The sequence below is a fragment of the Dendrobates tinctorius genome, unplaced genomic scaffold (assembly GCF_039654945.1).
Source record: "Dendrobates tinctorius isolate UK_male_01 unplaced genomic scaffold, ASM3965494v1 ptg000031l, whole genome shotgun sequence".
Lineage (NCBI taxonomy): Eukaryota > Metazoa > Chordata > Amphibia > Anura > Dendrobatidae > Dendrobates > Dendrobates tinctorius.
This window is the reverse complement of record NW_027361699.1, coordinates 1,174,499-1,193,351: the sequence shown is the minus strand read 5'-3', so window position 1 is coordinate 1,193,351 and position 18,853 is coordinate 1,174,499. Positions and strand designations below refer to the sequence as shown.

The 18,853-nt window shown below is 39.5% G+C and overlaps 1 protein-coding gene across 9 annotated transcripts in view; it reads left to right on the top strand.

Moving 5' to 3' along the window:
- The window catches only part of LINGO2 (leucine rich repeat and Ig domain containing 2), a 2,318,940-nt gene that overhangs the window by 2,086,626 nt on the left and 213,461 nt on the right, over positions 1–18,853 (top strand). For 4 of the 9 annotated variants that reach the window (XR_012231559.1, XM_073572143.1, XM_073572141.1 and 1 more), the window contains one exon: positions 2,017–2,066. The exons of 2 other annotated variants lie outside the window; for them this stretch is intronic. The gene's annotated coding sequence lies outside the window, so the exon portion shown is untranslated. The remainder of the gene's footprint in view (positions 1–2,016; positions 2,067–18,853) is intronic. 3 more of the 9 variants (XR_012231562.1, XM_073572145.1, XM_073572142.1) reach the window with 1 other exon arrangement.

Here is an 18,853-nt window from a genome sequence, read left to right as displayed (position 1 = left end):
TGAGATGAGTCATCCTTTCACTATCCAAATTCATTACAAAATGGCTGCTGCATTTCTGGCTTCAACTTTCTTGCAGGCTATGATAGTAAATCCTGTTTGGCTGTGCTATACCAAATGATATGATTTTTGCAGCGCTAAGAATTTCCTGTAGTCATGTGAGCCTTCCTTGGCTGATACAATCTTCTGCAATTTATAAATTGCAATAGTCATTTTGGGCGATTTGATGAAGCAAAAGTGAAAATAGGAAATGGCATCCTTTGCACATGAATGGGACACAGCAAGATGTAGTTAAAGTTATTAGAAGTAGCAATGGAAATAGTAGGAACAACCTAGAGAGAAGTGAGAACAGTCTGGGTAAGACAGTTTTCAGGAGCTGGAGACTGGAACTAGACTAAAAGACAGACACAATACTTGAGCAATGAGTCATAGTTCTGTGTTGTCTTATGTAGGCCCATATAGGAAACAAGATGGCTTCCGCAATACAATTTCTCAATGTGAATAATGCCATCTAGTGATGGGTGAGTGGCATCATTGCTCGGATGTCCCCGAGCATGCTTGGGTGGTCTCCAAATATTTTGGCGTGCTCAGAGATTTAGTTTATGTCGCCGTAGCGGCATGATTTGCGACTTGTAGACAGGCTGAATACATGTGGGAATTCCCTAACAAACAGGCATTTCACACATGTATTCAAGCTGTCTAGCAGTCGCAAATCATGCAGCTGAGGCAACAAAAATTATACCACTGAGCACAGCAAAATACTCGGCGACCACCAGAGCATGCTTGGGGAGACCCGAGCAACGAGTATACTTGCTCATCACTAATGCCATCCACTAGTGGCCAATTTGCAAAAGGACAACATATGCCTGCCACCTTTAGTGCTTCACTCATGATTTATACTTAACTAGATAGATGACTACATAGACATAACTATTTGCAACCAGAGATGATCAAACCTTTTGAAATTTGAGTTCTTCAGGTTTTGCTAATTTTTACCTGACTAAATTTGTTGTAAATTGCAGGTTGTCCAGTTGTACTAAATTTATGTGGCTAAAACTAGTTTCCTAGTAGAGTGTGTTGCTTTTTTATGTGTGAAATAGACCTGAATAATTTGGAATTGAAAGGTCAAAGAGACAGTCCTACTCGTGGTTCAGGATAATCTGTAGTTATTTTGACATGTGACCCCTTTTTCCATTTGTTGCAGTTATTTTGTAATACACCTTCAATGGGTGAGCTGAACAGCAATACCTAATGATTATTTGATGTTCAGCAGCAGGAAACATGAAATGGTGGAAAAAAAGAGTTTAGCAGCAGGGTACACAATACCAGGTAGAGAGACTTCAGCAGCAGTAGGGTACACAAGACCAGGTAGAGAGAGTTCAGCAGCAGTAGGGTACACAAGACCAGGTATAGAGAGTTCAGCAGCTGGGAACACAAAACCGGGGACAGAGAGTTCAGTAGCAGCAGGAAACACGAGACTAGCTAGATAGAGTTCAGCAGCAGGGAATACAAGTCAGGTGGAAGTGGGAGATCAGTAGCAGGTCATACGAGACCAGGAGAACACAAGACTGGGGAGAGAGTGGTCAGCAGCAGCAGGGAACACAAGACCGGGGTCAAAGAGTTAAGCAGCAGCAGGAAACACAAGACTGGCTAGAGAGAATTCAGCAGCAGGGAACACAAGTCCGTGGGAGGCGAGAGATCAGTAGCAGCAAGAAACATGAGACTGGCTAGAGAGAGTTCAGCAACAGGGAATACAAGACTAGAGCGAGAGTGGTCAGCAACAGATAATAAGCGAGAGACCTAAAACAGCTGAAAAGTATTTCTTACATAGTCAGTGCCTGACTGATACAATCATACAATGTGTAAAATGGTGACAGCTGTTTTTCAGCAATTCACAAAAATCGAATCGCACATTGTTCAGACTTGCGAGTTTCAGGAAATTCGACTTAAATTCAATTTGCATTGAATCAATTCAATCAACTCTACTTGCACCCATTTCACTCATTATATTTTTCTCAGCAGAGTACCAGGACCCAAACCAAAGTCCCAAGAAAAGGGAGGCTCTACAGGTAAAACATGCCATTCGATTTAATATCTAAGAGTACAATGGCCTTTTATTGTGTTAACTTGTGTAAAATGAATAGGAAGCAATTTTGAGTTGCCAACTTTGTTTCCCAGTGGGCATATTAAACCGCTACATTATCTTTGATGTAAAAATTCTATAATCTGATAGCTATAGGAAATTTTGTCATGCTACGTAGCATCATCGCAGCCTATAGATCTGTAAAGTTCTGGGTACAGGGGTTAATTTTTTATTCATTTCATGCATATAAAGGGATCAGTTACTTAAAATGTAAACAATATCATTTTCTTTTTTAAGCAAAATACGTGTCTGGTGTTAAATTGAAATTTCTTTCCTCTGCTTTCTGACATTTTTTTGGCTATTTTTGACATTTTTACTTTGTCTTAACTCTGTAATGCTTACTCTTTCTAAAATCTTTTGACATCAACATTTTAAAGTAGACCACCAAGCCATACGGCCCACCCATTGCCTGCAAATGAAAGGGGCATTAAGCAAGTAGAAAAATAAACGGGAGAAAGTAAGTTATTGTATGGGTACAAGTGGCCAAATTATAATTCTCATCACCCTAAAGCACAGAAGTAATTGAGTGTAAAAAGCTGCGTATTATGTAAAATGACTCCTGCCTTTAAGCTACAATAAACAATGATGTTCATGCAGCGGGGCTGTTAAACAGTAGAACAAATGATTGCAGCCTGCTGATTTTGCACAGCCTGGGTCATTACTAAAATCTGTATCTTCTTTTTTGTTGCTAATATGCAAATGTTTCAATTACGAGAGGTGTCTGGATTGTACAGAGCTGAGGAAAATACAATGGATTATTTATTTCTCACCTAGATTGTCACTAGTGACTCATACTTTATATAACTTAGCATCCTAGAGCATTCATGAGGCCCTTATTTCAGCTGTTCTGTGTACCAGCTAGAAGCCCTTTAGTTTAATTAAGGAAAAAGTTGTCAGCATGTGGCCTATTTTTGAATAAAAGTATTGATATTAATTTAATATGCATATTCTAATTAAGGAGAAATCCAGCATCTAAAAGATATCACATGTTGCATGGAGCAGTGTCAGCGTCTGCCTCATTATTGCATGGAAGGTAGCACTTTGTTCAGTAGTCCTCTAACCAAAATTCTTCGTTTTGCGTGCTACATTGTTTCTTCCATATTTATGCATCATTCATCGAGATACTCTTACATTGTTTGTAAAGTCCGCAATGACTTAATCATATAAAAATATATATATTATACAGGACTGCACATAAAGAAATGTGACTTAAAAAGTGTTTAGGACTAAGGACTGTTCCTGAATGACATCAGAGAAGACTGATTTTCTTAGAAGAAATATTATTAAGAGTTGATTGTATATTATTTTTAAAGAGGATCTCTCACTAAAAAATTAGTTAACTTTCATGTAGAAATTCCTAAACTCCCCTGATTCTGGTGCTCTCTCACATTATCCTCTGTGTTGCTCCATTGCAGAGATATTCACATTTGTTTCTTCTAGAGCACAGTATGTGAAATCTCTGCTTTGCAGTACAACTGGCCCTTCTCTGAGGTGGGGGTTTTCATACTTTCATGTAGAAATCCGTAAACTCCCCTAATTCTGGTGTCTCTCACATTATCCTCTGTGTTGCTCCATTGCAGAGATATTCACATTTGTTTTCTCTAGAGCACAGTATGTGAAATCTCTGCTTTGCAGTACAACTGGCCCTTTCTTCTCTGGGGGCAGGGGTTTTCATACCTCACTCCCAGACAGTGACAATCTCAGCTCGGCAGAGTCTGATGCTACTAGACCAGATACCAAACTGTGATTAGCAGCATCCCTAATATCTACTTAAAGAGTAAATGTTATTTTCATTTTTTTTATTATAAGTCAGTCATACACAAGGAAATAAGCAACTTTGCAAAATCTGCTTCTTTCTCCTCCAGGACTGATAATTAATTTTCAAAATTGTCAAATCATGTGTAAAATCTGTGTTCAACAAATTGTTACTCACTGAGATATGAGATGGTAGTTGTTATTGATAAGATTCTATATAGAGTTGAGAGAGGAGGTGGAGGTGACAGGAGCTATAGGCCGAGCTTTACCAAACTCCCCCCTTCTGCATAGAATCTTATAAAAACCAACTACCATCCCCTATCTCAGTAATGAAAAATCTGTCTTCATTGAATACAGATTTTACCCATTAATTGAGAATTTTGAGAATGAATGACAATTACTCTTTAAGTAGATATTTGGGATGTAAAATTCATAGTTTTAACTTGATAACAGCCATACACTATAAATTTACAGTGCTTGGTCATGGGCTTCTAGTATCTTTGTAAATTTATGGCGTAGGATTAAGCTTCTGGTTGAGCAATCTAGAAGGAACCAGTTTGGACCCTGAGGAGAAGTCACATGTAGTTTATTTTCATATTTATAACCTCTTTTACAGCCTAAATTGCGCTCAATAATTAGGAACTTTTTTTTTAGAGTGGACTGGTGACAAACTACTGCACATTAGGCATTTTGATTTTTTTTTTACCATACAGGCTCATTTTTATTCTATATTTTGAAATACTGGATGTTGATGTTTGCACTAAAGTGTAAATCTAAATTTTGAGATACGTGAAGACAGTAGTACTAACCTTCAGCATACCATTTTGCTTATCCTTCATTGTCCAATTGGTTTGATAAGTCAATGGCATATCCCACTTAACCCATAGCTCAATCAAACAACACTATACAGACATGACATGTTTTTCTTTATCTTTCTTTTTGGATCACTTTTCAGAAATGAATGGCTCGAGATCACCAACATGATTTTACCAAACTTTGTCAGGAGATGCTTATGCTATATCAATATGTGGCCACCAAGCAGTTGTGGTGTGTACTTGGCGACCTGGCAAGGATTTTGCCGGCATCTCAGGATATTGTATTGAATGTATATTTTGAGCAATTGTCCAATTACAGGATAGATAAGGGTGAACAAATCTGTACATATAACTATAGACTGTAAAGGTACTGTCACACTTAGCGATGTACCAGCGATCCCGACCAGCGATATGACGCGGTCAGGATCGCTGGTACATCGCTAAGTAGTCGCTAGTGAGCTGCCACATAGGCAGATCTCACTAGCGACATCGCTGGGGACGGGGATCGCTACTTACCTGTCACACCAGGCGATCCTGCGTCCTCCCGCCCGGCTCCACGCGTCGCTCGTCTTCACAGCAGGAAGCGCCACAGGAAGCTGATGACGAGAAACAGTCCTGAACGTTCTCGCGCGATCAGCGATAACCAGCGGGGGAGCTGGTCGTAGGTAAGTATCACACACAGCGATATCGCTAGCAATATCGCTATAACGTCACTAGTTATAGCGATATTGCTAGCGATATCTCTTAGTGTGACATGCCCTTAAGCTTGCGGGCAGGGCCCTCTTTCCTCTTGGTATTTGTTATAATCTACTGTATGTGATTATTGTTATGCTGTAATGTCTATTGTCTGTACAAATCCCCTCTGAAATGCAAAGTGCTGCGGAATATGTTGACGCTATAAAAATAAAATTTATTATTATTATTATTATACTTCCAGCATATTGAATGCTATATATTCTACGTGTAATAAAACAAAGCAGATATCCAAGCTACTCTGATGTCATCCCAGGGCAGGGATTTGTAGACATTCACAGTGAAAATTTGACTTCATCTTTCCATTGATATGTTATGAAAAGCATGCTAGATTTTGCTGCTTACCTCCAGGGCATGGTATTTTTAGCCACAGCTTATGCAAGCAAACGTTACTGTGACAGCAAAAAAGCGTCAAACACTTAAGAACTTAATCTAAACATGTTTTTATATTATCTCTGCAGCAGTTAAGACTTGAATAAAAGGATTTTCTATTTTATATAACAAATGCAGCATTTGGGATTTTTTATATATATTATAATACAGTTGTGGCAAAAAGTATTGACACCCCTGCAATTTTGTCAGATAATACTCAGTTTCTTCCTGAAAATGATTGCAAACACAAATTCTTTGGTATTATTATCTTCATTTAATTTGTCTTAAATGAAAAAACACAAAAAGAATTGTCCTAAAGCCAAATTGGATATAATTCCACACCAAACATAAAAAAGAGGGTGGACAAAAGTATTGGCACTGTTCGAAAAATCATGTAATGCTTCTCTAATTTGTGTAATTAACAGCACCTGTAGCTTACCTATGGCACCTAACAGGTGTTGGCAATAACTAAATCACACTTGCAGCCAGTTGACATGGATTAAAGTTGACTCAACCTCTGTCCTGTGTCCTTGTGTGTACCACATTGAGCATGGAGAAAAGAAAGAAGACCAAAGAACTGTCTGAGGACTTGAGAAACCAAATTGTGAGGAAGCATGAGCAATCTCAAGGTTACAAGTCCATCTCCAAAGACCTGAATGTTCCTGTGTCTACCGTGCGCAGTGTCATCAAGAAGTTTAAAGCCCATGGCACTGTGGTTAACCTCCCTAGATGTGGACGGAAAAGAAAAATTGACAAGAGATTTCAACGCAAGATTGTGCGGATGTTGGATAAAGAACCTCGACTAACATCCAAACAAGTTCAAGCTGCCCTGCAGTCCGAGGGTACAACAGTGTCAACCCGTACTATCCGTCAGCGTCTGAATGAAAAGGGACTGTATGGTAGGAGACCCAGGAAGACCCCACTTCTTATCCCGAGACATAAAAAAGCCAGGCTGGAGTTTGCCAAAACTTACCTGAAAAAGCCTAAAACGTTTTGGAAGAATGTTCTCTGGTCAGATGAGACAAAAGTAGAGCTTTTTGGGCAATGGCATCAACATAGAGTTTACAGGAGAAAAAAAGAGGCATTCGAAGAAAAGAACACGGTCCCTAAAGTCAAACATGGCAGAGGTTCCCTGATGTTTTGGGGTTGCTTTGCTGCCTCTGGCACTGGACTGCTTGACCATGTGCATGGCATTATGAAGTCTGAAGACTACCAACAAATTTTGCAGCACAATGTAGGGCCCAGTGTGAGAAAGCTGGGTCTCCCTCAGAGGTCATGGGTCTTCCAGCAGGACAATGACCCAAAACACACTTCAAAAAGCACTAGAAAATTATTTGAGAGAAAGCACTGGAGACTTCTAAGGTGGCCAGCAATGAGTCCAGACCTGAATCCGAGAGAACACCTGTGGAGAGATCTAAAAATGGCAGTTTGGAGAAGGCACCCTTCAAATATCAGGGACCTAGAGCAGTTTGCCAAAGAAGAATGGTCTAAAATTCCAGCAGAGCATTGTAAAAAACTCATTGATGGTTACCGGAAGCGGTTGGCCGCAGTTATTTTGGCTAAAGGTTGTGCAACCAAGTATTAGGCTGAGGGTGCCAATACTTTTGTCTGGCCCATTTTTGGAGTTTTGTGTGAAATGATCAATGTTTTGCTTCATTCTCTTTTGTGTTTTTGCATTTAAGACAAATTAAATGAAGATAATAATACCAAAGAATTTGTGTTTGCAATCATTTTCAGGAAGAAACTGAGTATTATCTGACAAAATTGCAGGGGTGTCAATACTTTTGGCCACAACTGTATATAATATATAAATGTAATATAAATATTTGTAATATATAATATATTTCTTACTGTTCTTTATTTGAAGGAAAGGAGTGCTGCGTTTCTACACAGTGTGTAAAGATCCTGGAATTCCATTTACAGGGGTACTGGCCACTAGAGGACAGAACAGTTCAGCCGGGGTCACACTTGCGAGTGCAATGCAAGGAACTTGCGCTAGTCTCTCTCTTCAATACCCGACACTGCTGCCGGTACTCGGGACTGGAGTGTGTGGCTGCATGTTTTTCTATGCAGCTGAACGCTCCCGTCCAAACCGCCGGCGGCAGTGCCGGGTATTGAGGCGAGAGACTCGTGCGAGTTTCTCGCATCGCATTCGTAAGTGTGACACAGGCCTTCCTCTGCATGCTGCATATGATCTCAATATGTGTATAAAATCACTTAAGGCAAAAGCAACATCTTTGGAGTTCTCTCCTGTTTTCATGTCTTATGAACTTTGGATGAGTAGTGTTCAGCTCCGCTGTAATGTGCATCCTTAAATGTATTCCATAAGGGTATATTCACACACAACGGAATAAATGTGTTCAGATTTCGTAGGAGATTTTGTTGTGGCTCTGCAACAAACTCCTCACATATTACTGTGGATTTTGCTGCAGATTTAAGATGGATTCCTTTCCCACTTCCACAGGTGAAATTCGCAGAAATCTCCAAAGTAAAATAACATCTGCAGTGTGTGAATTACGGTGCATTTGCTTTGATATCGCTCTAACCTGCTGTTGATTGTTTGTCCCTAAATCTGGATAATCCACAGCAGGTCCACTACATTAGAACAAACCCTAAGGGTAGGTTAACATTGTCTTTTTCTGCCTCCTTTATGCTGAAAAACGCCTCAAAATGCTAAAAAAAGCCCCTCTAAAAAACAATTTAGGCTTTCATGCACTAAAAAGAAGTTAGCAAATCATTCTTTGGGCATTTTCCACTAGGTAGATGGTCAATATTTTAAAATTCAAGGTAATAGAAAGGTCGAAAAAATATTGGAAAAAACGTATTGTTTTTTTTTTCCTGCAGAAAAATATGCTAAATTTTTTTTTTTAAAAAATCCAAAAAAAGCACCTAAAAAATGGTAGCAAAAGACGCTTTAGGTTCACAAAACTCCAGAGAAAAGTAGTTTCTTATGGCATTTTCTGCTTGCTTAACAGACAGTTTTAAAAGCTGGAGAAAGACGCTGTGTGAACATACACTGAGAGTTGGGCTGCGTAGGATTCACAGTATCTTCTTATAGCTTTATAATCTCATTCATGTGCATTTGAGAGCATTAACAGTGCGTGTTTAAGTTTGACCTCATTCAGATATCCATGGATCATGTACGTGTTGTAAACTGTGAAGTTTTCACAAGTTTGTGTCTTTTTGCAGACCGTATGTTCTCAAAAAATCATGGAGACATATATGTTTAGATCCAGGTCAACGGACCAAAATTACACGGCTCAGAGCTAGAAAAGTCTACGGTTCCATATAAAATCTAACAGCACACATTGTCATTCATGTCCAATCTGTGTGCTGTCTGTTTTCAACAGGAGGAAACAGTTAGGGTATGTGCACACGTAAGCATTGTTTTGCGCATTTTAAGCGTTTTTGCCAAAAAAAAGCTTAAAAGATGCTTAAAAGAAGCATCCAGTTCATTTTAATGAATTCTGCACTTTTTGTGCAAATTGATGCATTTTTCCCACAAAAAAAACACATCGCGGTAAAAACGCAGCATGCTCATTAATTTCGCTGAAAAATCATCCGCATTTCTAGCTATTTTCTATGACTGGGGACGCTCCGGAAAAAAAACGCATAAAAAAGTGTACTTTTTTGAGTAAAAAACGCGCAGAAAATGCGCATTTTCTGGGAAGGCGTCCGGTTTTCAGTCAGGAATTTTCTGCATACGTGTGCACATAGCCTTAGAAATATTTTTTTTTCATATGACAAAATCACTGATGGTAAAAACTGACTGATGAAAATCGGATCTAAAACACTGATGAAAAATCAGACTGTTTTTCTTATGAGAAAAATCACTAATATCTGACAGACTTTACTCCTTTTCAATGTAAGATGAGCTGATAGCAGGTAGTCACGGTTTGGAATCTGAATTTTAAGGCTGCATTCACTTGTGGCATCCAAACTGCATTTTTTTTGCAGCAAAAAAACACAGTGTGGACGCATCATGTGAACACAGACTTAACATGTATTTATTTTAAGCCATTATTATGATGAAACTTTCCTAAGAGCGCTCATTTCCTTATTACATAGATCTGCAAGGGTAAAATTGTTTGAAAAGTAAGAGGTGATTTTTCTATCTCTGGACCCAGTAAAAATATTAAAAAAATGCCATCACGTACGATTTTTTTCAGAAACACTGACTCCATTTTTAGGTAACAACAAAGGGCAAAAATTCAGGTCCATTGTGGAGCACATGCTGAAAAATTTCAAAGCATTGGGGTTGTCTGATGAATTTGCTGAATTTCCATCAGCCCTGGAACATCAGTAGAATACACTAGAGCAATGTCTTGATAAAGGTATGGAAGGAATTCCTTTTACGTTCCTGAAAACCTTGGTGCTTTTAGCGAAGCGCAAGGAAAAAGATATCATCAGGATATCAAGGAGATGGAACAATGATACCAAAATAGATGGAATGTGAAACTGATGATGGACTACTGCTGGATGCTTCACAGAGAAGATCTGCATCACTCTATAAGAGAAAAGATATCAAGAGAAGCTTTGAAGAGAAATGGAAAAGGCGCAAGAATTAATTTTCGATAAGGTTGCAGAATGAATGTTCAATACATTTTTATATATAATATTGTGCATATTTTTGGCTACAATAAAGATTTTTCTTGCTCATCTTGCTTATATATAATTTTATACACGTTTTTGTGCAAAATCAATATGTGTTGATTAAAACTAGAAGTGTTTTTTGAAATCAGGGCTTAAGAAAACATAAAAATCAGTCAATGGATTTGAAAAAATGTTCATAAACCCAAATTTTGCATATCGACATACCCTTATAATCGGATAGCGTAAACAATCAGCCAATCATCCTATGAAGGAGGAATAGTAAAAATCTTTTGTCGGATGAAATGATCTTTAGCCTGGCTTAAAAATCATTGTTCATGCCAGAACATCCTCTTGTGTAAACAGGACATGTGCTGTTAAGAATAATGACCCTGCCAGCAATGCCAGAGCCCTGCAAAATGACCTCCAGCTGGCCACAAATGTGCATGTGTCTGCACAAACGGTTAGAAACTGACTCCTTGAGGATGGTCTGAGTGCCCAACGTCCACAGATGAGGGTTGTGCTCACAGCCCAACACCGTGTGGCCCTCCAAAGAAATGCCACCCCACACCATTACTGACCCACTGCCAAACCGGTCATGCTGAAGGATGTTGCAGGCAGCAAATCACTCTCCACAGCATCTCCAGACTCTGTCACGTCTGTCACATGTGCTCAGTGTGAACCTGCTTTCATCTGTGAAGAGCACAGGGCGCCAGTGGCTAATTTGCCAATCCTGGTGTTCTGTGGCAAATGCCAAGCATCCTGCACGGTGTTGGGCTGTGAGCACAACCCCCATCTGTGGACATTGGGCACTCAGACCATCCTCATGGAGTCGGTCTGTAACCAGTTGTACAGACACATGCACATTCGTTGCCTGCTGGAGGTCATTTTGCAGGGCTCTGGCAATGCTTCTACAGTTCCTCCTTGCACAAAGACTAAGGTAGCGGTCCTGCTGCTGGGTTGTTGCCCTCCTATGGCCACCTCCACGTCTCCTGGTGTACTGGCCTGTCTCCTGGTAGCACCTCCAACCTCTGGACACTACGCTGACAGACACAGCAAACCTTCTTGCCACAGCTCGCATTGATATGCCATCCTGGATGAGCTGCACTACCTGAGCCACTTGTGTGGGTTGTAGAGTCAGTCTCATGCTACCATAAGTGTTAAAGCACAACCAACATTCAAAAGTGACCAAAACATCAGCCAGAAAGCATTGGTACTGAGACGTGGTCTGTGGTCCCCACCTGCAGAACCATTCCTTTATTGAGGGTGTCTTGATAATTGCCAATAATTTCCATCTGTTGTCTATTCCATTTGCACAACAGCATGTGAAATTGTTTGTCAATCAGTGTTGCTTTCCTAAGTGGACAGTTTGATTTCACGGAAGTTTGATTTACTTGGAGTTATATTCTGTTGTTTAGCAGTGTATATAAGGATTCTATATGGAATTATTCCTTTCCACTGTGGATATATATGTTCTTAGCCTACATATGGAATAGTACACCAGTATATAGTATAGTGCATGTTCATACGTTTATCAACTATTTACTCTGAGGCTGCATATACCTACTGAATATACTCTCTGATATTATTGTAGGCTTAATGGCATTTTCTTTTCTGGATACTCATACCCTGGATATTTTTTGACATATAGATCAGGTTGGCAGTTATTGGAATGTATCTTCTTTTAACATAGTTTTTACTCATGATGTGTCACAATAAAGTTTGTTCACTTTATGGCATTTAGCTTCTGGTATCTTTTCTGAATTCTTAGGTAAAATCATATGTTTATAACCCGGCAGGTACAAGGTCCTGGTATCATAATGATAAGACTACTGTACCCTCAAGGAGTGTGAGCAATTTATCAGTGTCATAACTGGATCAAATAGCCAGGGGAATTGTGGAGCAGAATACAGACCGGCCCATACATTACTACCTTGTTTCAAAAGGCTGATTTGTTTTGTATTGAATTTCTAAAAGTAGCGTTTCCCAAGTGAATTCATCCACAGGACTGAATATCTGAAGGAACGTTCTCCAATAATGCAAAAACTAGAAATCTGCACAGCATCAACACGGCAGAGTCAAATGTTCAGCATTGCATAAGTGCATAGGAAAGGCAGGAAAACCAAATCTATTTGAAACAATATTGAATTGGGAGCAATCAAAGGTTATCTTGTTCAGATATAAAAAAGAGATTTTCTCAGCAAGAATCCACGGCTTTAAACGGCAAACAGCCTAGTCTTGGGATGAAAGTTACAGAAAAAGTAATGTGTTTTCTTAAAATGATTTACATTGGATGTTTTTCTTACATTTATAGTTACCTTATGTGACAGAGCAAGTCATTAGGCCTTACCTATGAAGCTGGGCAGTTGTATACGCTCTATCTTGTTCTCAATTTTATATATTAAGCTATTGGAAATGTTAATAGTTATGTGAAAGTAAAGCATAATACAGCCGTGTGTGCATATGGACTATTAGGGCAGGTACAGATGGCCATGTATTCGCCCATCCGAGAGAATTGGGTCTATTCTGCAAATCAAACTCTGATCAGAGTTTGATCAGATTGTGATCCATTTCTCTAGGATGGGATGAAGATTTTTTCCACGAACTCATTGACTTACATGGCCGAGTGTGATCCATACATCAGATACAAATCAAGAATGCAGTGATTTTTTCTTCAGTCTGGCTCAATCCATGGAAAAAATCTGATATGTGCACGGCCCCATAACATTGGTCTGATTTCTTGTTGGATCGCAATCAGACCGATAATATGGTTCTCTGCCCAAGCCCTGACACTGATCAATTGTCATCATGGTTCACTTGTTTTTGATATATTACAAGATTATTCATCCAATATGTATGCACTTTTTGTTATGATTTAAACTTTTGTTGGTCTGTTATGGTTCAGCAAAATGTAGGCCAGTCTCCCGCTGTATTGCTGAATCTATCCAGAAGTGAATTACAGAAAAAAGAAAACACATTTTGTGAAGGTAAATTTTTGTAATATTTCAGTTCAATGCAATTCCACCATCTCTAGTATGGCTGGTATGTGTAATCATTCCAGCTTGTATATGATTGACATTTTTATATTCTGCTCCTAAATCTTCATCAAAAGTATCTTCAAAAATTCTAAAGAGGCCCATATCTCTGAAATCGTATGATGAATTTTAAAAAAACAACAACTGAATACTCATAGGAGCAGCAAGAATAAAATAAAACCAAAAACTGCACACTTATGACCTGGTGGTGACCTTCAGGTTTAAGAAAATCTCAATATTTGGCTACTGAGTCAAAGCAGAAGAAAAATTACTGCATCAAAAAAACCTTAAAAAACTGTCAAAGTTTTTTCATTCATTTTATGTTGATTTTCAGTTAGAATATTCCAGAGCCAAATGCTCCATGTTAACATACCCTTGTTAGGAAACTTTGATGCTCCTCAACCAGCAGAGAGAGGTTTCTTTCTTGTAGGCAGTGCCTGTTGGTGCTTGAAACCAAGTTTTAATTTCAATCTCTTGTTCCTGAGTTAAAAATAGTTGAGTAATCCCACATAAAAATGGGAAAGGGATGATAGGTGAGGGGTAACAGGGAATGCACTCACCTTAGTGACATGCATTAATATTTCAATGTGGGTGTAATAAAAGACTTAGCATCTGCATCTCCCATAGTTGGATAGGCAAGAAAGGACGTTATTTTCATAGAATCCTTAGTTAACTAGCTACTCCATCTCTGCTGGTGACTCCTTTAGCAATTTAGTTATCGTGTTCCAGGATTGTGACTTTAACCCATAATCCAAATATATTTAGATTAATTGTTGCATATATGAATTCTTGGTCTCAGTACTCCAGTGATCCTCTGGTCTCTTCAACATAACTTTGTAACCACACAAGGTTGCCATACCTATATTAAGCATATCCATTTTTTATTTCATGCTTTCAGGATTTGATGTTTATCTTAAAGGGATTTTCCCACTAACAAAGTACATTTCAACCAAAAAATCATGGAATAATAATAATTTCAACAAAACTGCTTGGAAAAGTCATTAATTAACCCAAAGGTGTATTACAATTTAGCACTTTATTATGAAATCATCAATTTAGCAAAACAATGCAAAAACACGAAACGAAACAAATTTAAAAAGAGATACAAAATTAAAATTAAGAGGTTGAAGAGCATAAGCACCAGGAACCAATAGCGGTCATGAGGAATGAGCAGACTTGTGGAAGTTCGGGTTCTGGTAACCGACCGAACTTTAGTCCAAAGTCCAGTTCGGGTGCCAGAATTGTACCCGAACTTCAACTAGAACCCGAATCCCATTGAAAAAAATGAGGACCTAAACTTTAAGCTGGAAAAAATCTCTCTCTGTCTCTCTTTCTCTCTCCTTTCTTCTAGACTCCCCCCACCCCAGAACTTCGAACATTGCAACGGACTTCCGGGAGAAGTCTGTGTTCGGCATTGAGCACCGGACACTAACTGTCCGGTAAAAACCTCCAACTTTTAAATTCAGATTTAAACAAAATAATGATTAAATATATTTGTATTATAATGTGCAAGTGCACATAAACTAAAAGTAGCAAAGATAAAGGCTAGACATAAAAATAATAAGACGAATATAAAAAAAAACCAGTGTGAATAATGAGCGATGGTGAGAAAGCATTACTGACCTGGGTAAATGGTGAAGATGCTGATGTCATCCCTCACTCCATCCTTTAGGTTAATTAATGACTTTTCCAAGCAGTTTTTAGGGTTTAAAGTGTATTTGTCTGCTTATCTTAGTGCCTCATTGCACCCTATATGCTTGTGAATAGGGTTATATTCCTTCTATTATAGGTAGAGATGTGCAAAACCAAACTTAAAAGTTTGGCGTTCGCAGCAGACAGTTGGTATCCGATGCTAAACACCAAACACTGACTTCTCCCGGAAGTCAGTTGCAATGTTTGACGCTCTGGGGAACATTGCAGAGAGAGAGAGAATATTTTCCAGCTCAAAAGTTTGGGTCCCCATTCTATCTAATGTGGTTCAGGTTCTGGTTCAAGTTCAGGTAGAGTTCTGGTACCGGAACCATGCATTGGAATGAAGTTCAGGTTAGGTACCAGAACCCAGACTTCCACAGATCCACTCATCCTTAATTATAGGTTACAGTCTGTTTTAAAACATGTTTTACCTCACCGAAAAATTGAGCCATAGGCGTTTTTGGAGAATTATTTGAGTGGAAATTCTCCAAATCCTCCTCCAAAATCTCAAAATTCCTCAAAAGCTTGGAGTTTCCACTGAGTCACTTCTTCGAAAACATACGTACGTATATAGCCTTTCATTTGCTGTTATTTATTTGGAGCATTTTGTTATCGTTGTTATTATGCACTCTACAAATATTTTAAGCCATTAAATTAATATTCTTGCATTCAGTGTCTAATTTCTCCTGATCAAATACATGTGTAAAGTTATTTATCGGTGCATGAAAATGTATTTGAAATATAATCTGGTGTTGATATGCCAGTAACAAGTACGGGCAGCTGTGCACAGCTAGTTAAGTAGGTGCCAGTTGGCATGCATTTATCGTTTGGTTTTCTGCTTCCTTGGTAGATGCTGGCTGCCTGGTTTAGGGGCAACTTTGCTTTTAGAAATGTTAGTGACTACAGATAAGACAGACGGTGGCTACACATGTCGCAGCAGGAAAGGAGGTGACTTAGAAAAATGAAAACATTTGTGCATCTGTACAATGTGATACAATGCCTGGGGCTGATCTTAAAACGTTATGTTCTACAACATGTGCATAGGGAATGAACCGATGTTACTATATACTGTGCCACTGTTATTGGCAAGATAATTGATTTTAGACTGGTTTTAATGCCATTTCTACTAGCATGTCAATTTAGCACATTATTTTATTACAGAACTTTAATTAAAGTAGTTGTCCGGACATGGGTTTCAAATGGGCAGTCACTCTATGTGACTGTAGATTTCTGAATCCTCGCAGCGGGCACACTACATGCTGTCAGGATTCTCCTGTGGTGGCACTGGGAGTGGGCGGTTATGTGACTATAGGTAATGCAATTTGCATATTTCTGGGCACATTCTGACTGGACGTGTCTGAATTTGGTCAACACATTTGTATTGAGCAAAACTGTGCACTATGCAAAGACGTTTCTTCATCAAAAAGAAGTCTACTCAGGAAAACTGCTACAATGAAAACCTTTTTGCAGCATTTTTACTTGCATTTTTCATGTTTTTTTTTATTTCACGCATGTAATTTTTTTTTTTTATTTCACCCATTGGAATAAGTGAATAAAATCTGCAAAAAATGCAGAGAGAATTCACAAGTGGAATATTTGAAACTGCTTAAAATCTGCAAGGAAAGATATAATCAATCTCAGGAATTTCAGGAATCTCATTTACTTTGCTGGGAGAGTGAAATGCTACATTTTTGTACTCCATCTTCCTATCTGAGAGAATCAGAGCACACTATGATCACACTCTGATCACACACAGAGTATATTAGCATAATAGACCTGATTTTCTAGGATGGCGGAAAATAGTCCCGTCTACACCTTGCCTTAGGCCCCCTTAACAGGTCCTGTGGATTCCCCTACTGGAAAAACTAGAACTAGTGAGATCCATGGTCTGTGTGCCATCCTTGTGTATGTATGAGACATCTGCGTGACATCCGAGTGTCTGTGTGCTGTCCTTATCAATGTGCCCATAAGCTGTCAGTGTGCTTTCAGTGTGACATGTATGGAATGAAATGCAGCATAGAAATTAAGGAATTATGTATTAAAGATGTTCAAAGATAGACATAGATAGCATTGAGGGACATAGATAAATGGATGGATAGATATATATGTCAGTGTGCTATATAATCACTGCTTTGTTTGTGTAGTTTTCTGTACTTGTATTTATTGAATAAATAAATACATTGGCATGGGATCCACCTTATTTTTATTAACTAGCTGAGGGAAAGCAGACAGCTGGGGGCTGGTGTTATTATTCTGGGAAGAGGCCAATGTCCATAAAGGTTCCCAGCCTATTAATAACAGTTCACAGCTGTCTGTGTAGCCTTTACTGATTATTAAAAGTGGGACCCACCAAAAAAGACATAGGATCCCCTCTATCTTTAATAGCCAGCAAAGGCTAATCAGACAGCTGTGGAATGATATTAATAGGGCTGGGAAGGAGCAATGGATTTTGACCCCCTCCTAGATTAATAACAGCAGCCCTTAGCAGCCCCAGAAATGGTGCATTCATTAGAGGCACCAATTTTGGCGCATTGCCTCTGCTCTTCCCACTTGCTCCGGAGTGTTGGCAAGTGGGGTAATTTTTTTGGGTTGATGTCAGCTGTGTAATGTCCGCTGATATCAATTCCAGAGGTTAGAAATGGAGAGGCGTCTCTCAGACACCCTCATTACTAACTTCATGCTCAAAAGTAGCAATCACACACAGAGAAAAGTCCTATAGTGTAAATAGCACTCCCTGAACCTCTTTTACCCATGCATTACCAGCTAAGGCTGAGGCTAAGGATGTGCATTTCTGGGGTGCCTCAGGGTTGTTGCTATTACTCTGGGAGGGAGCAAATATCCATGGCCCCTTCCCAGGCTATTTAGATCAACCCACACCTGTGTGTTTAGCCTTTGCTGGTTATTAAAAATAGTGGTGACCACACATTTTTTGGGGGTCCCTCTTTTAATAACCAGTAAAGACTAGGCAGATAGCTGCCAGCTGTCATTAATAGGTTGGCAGCCTTTATGGATATTGGCCTCTTCCCAGAATAACAACACCAGTTTCCATCTTTCTGCTTTCCTTCAGTTGGTTAACAAAATGTAATGGGGATCCCATGCCATTTTATTTATTCAATAAATAAAAGTGCAATAAACTACAAAAGCAAAGCACTGATTAAATAGCACACACACATATTTCTATCTGTCAATCCATTTATCTATAGTCCTCTTATCTATCTATCTTTATCTTTGAACATCTTTAATACATAATTAGTGTTGAGCATTCCGATACCGCAAGTATCGGGTATCGGCCGATACTTGCTGTATCGGAATTCCGATACCGACTTCCGATATTTTTTCAATATCGGAATTCGGCATCGGAATCGGAAGTTCAGTTGATTGACAGCCTGACGTCATCATGATGCGCGGTGTGTGCGCATCATGATGCGCCGTCATTTCGAGCCTTCCGGGGGTCTCTGGGGCTGTGCCGGCCTTCCGGGGGGCTGTGTGGACTGCCCGGGGTCTGTACCGGCCTGCCGGGGGGCTGTGCCGGCCTGCCGGTGGTCTGTGCACCCTGTGGGGGTCTGTACCGGCCTGCCGGGGGGCTGTGCCGGCCTGCCGGTGGTCTGTGCACCCTGTGGGGGTCTGTACCGGCCTGCCGGGGGGCTGTGCCGGCCTGCCGGTGGTCTGTGCACCCTGTGGGGGTCTGTACTGGCCTGCCG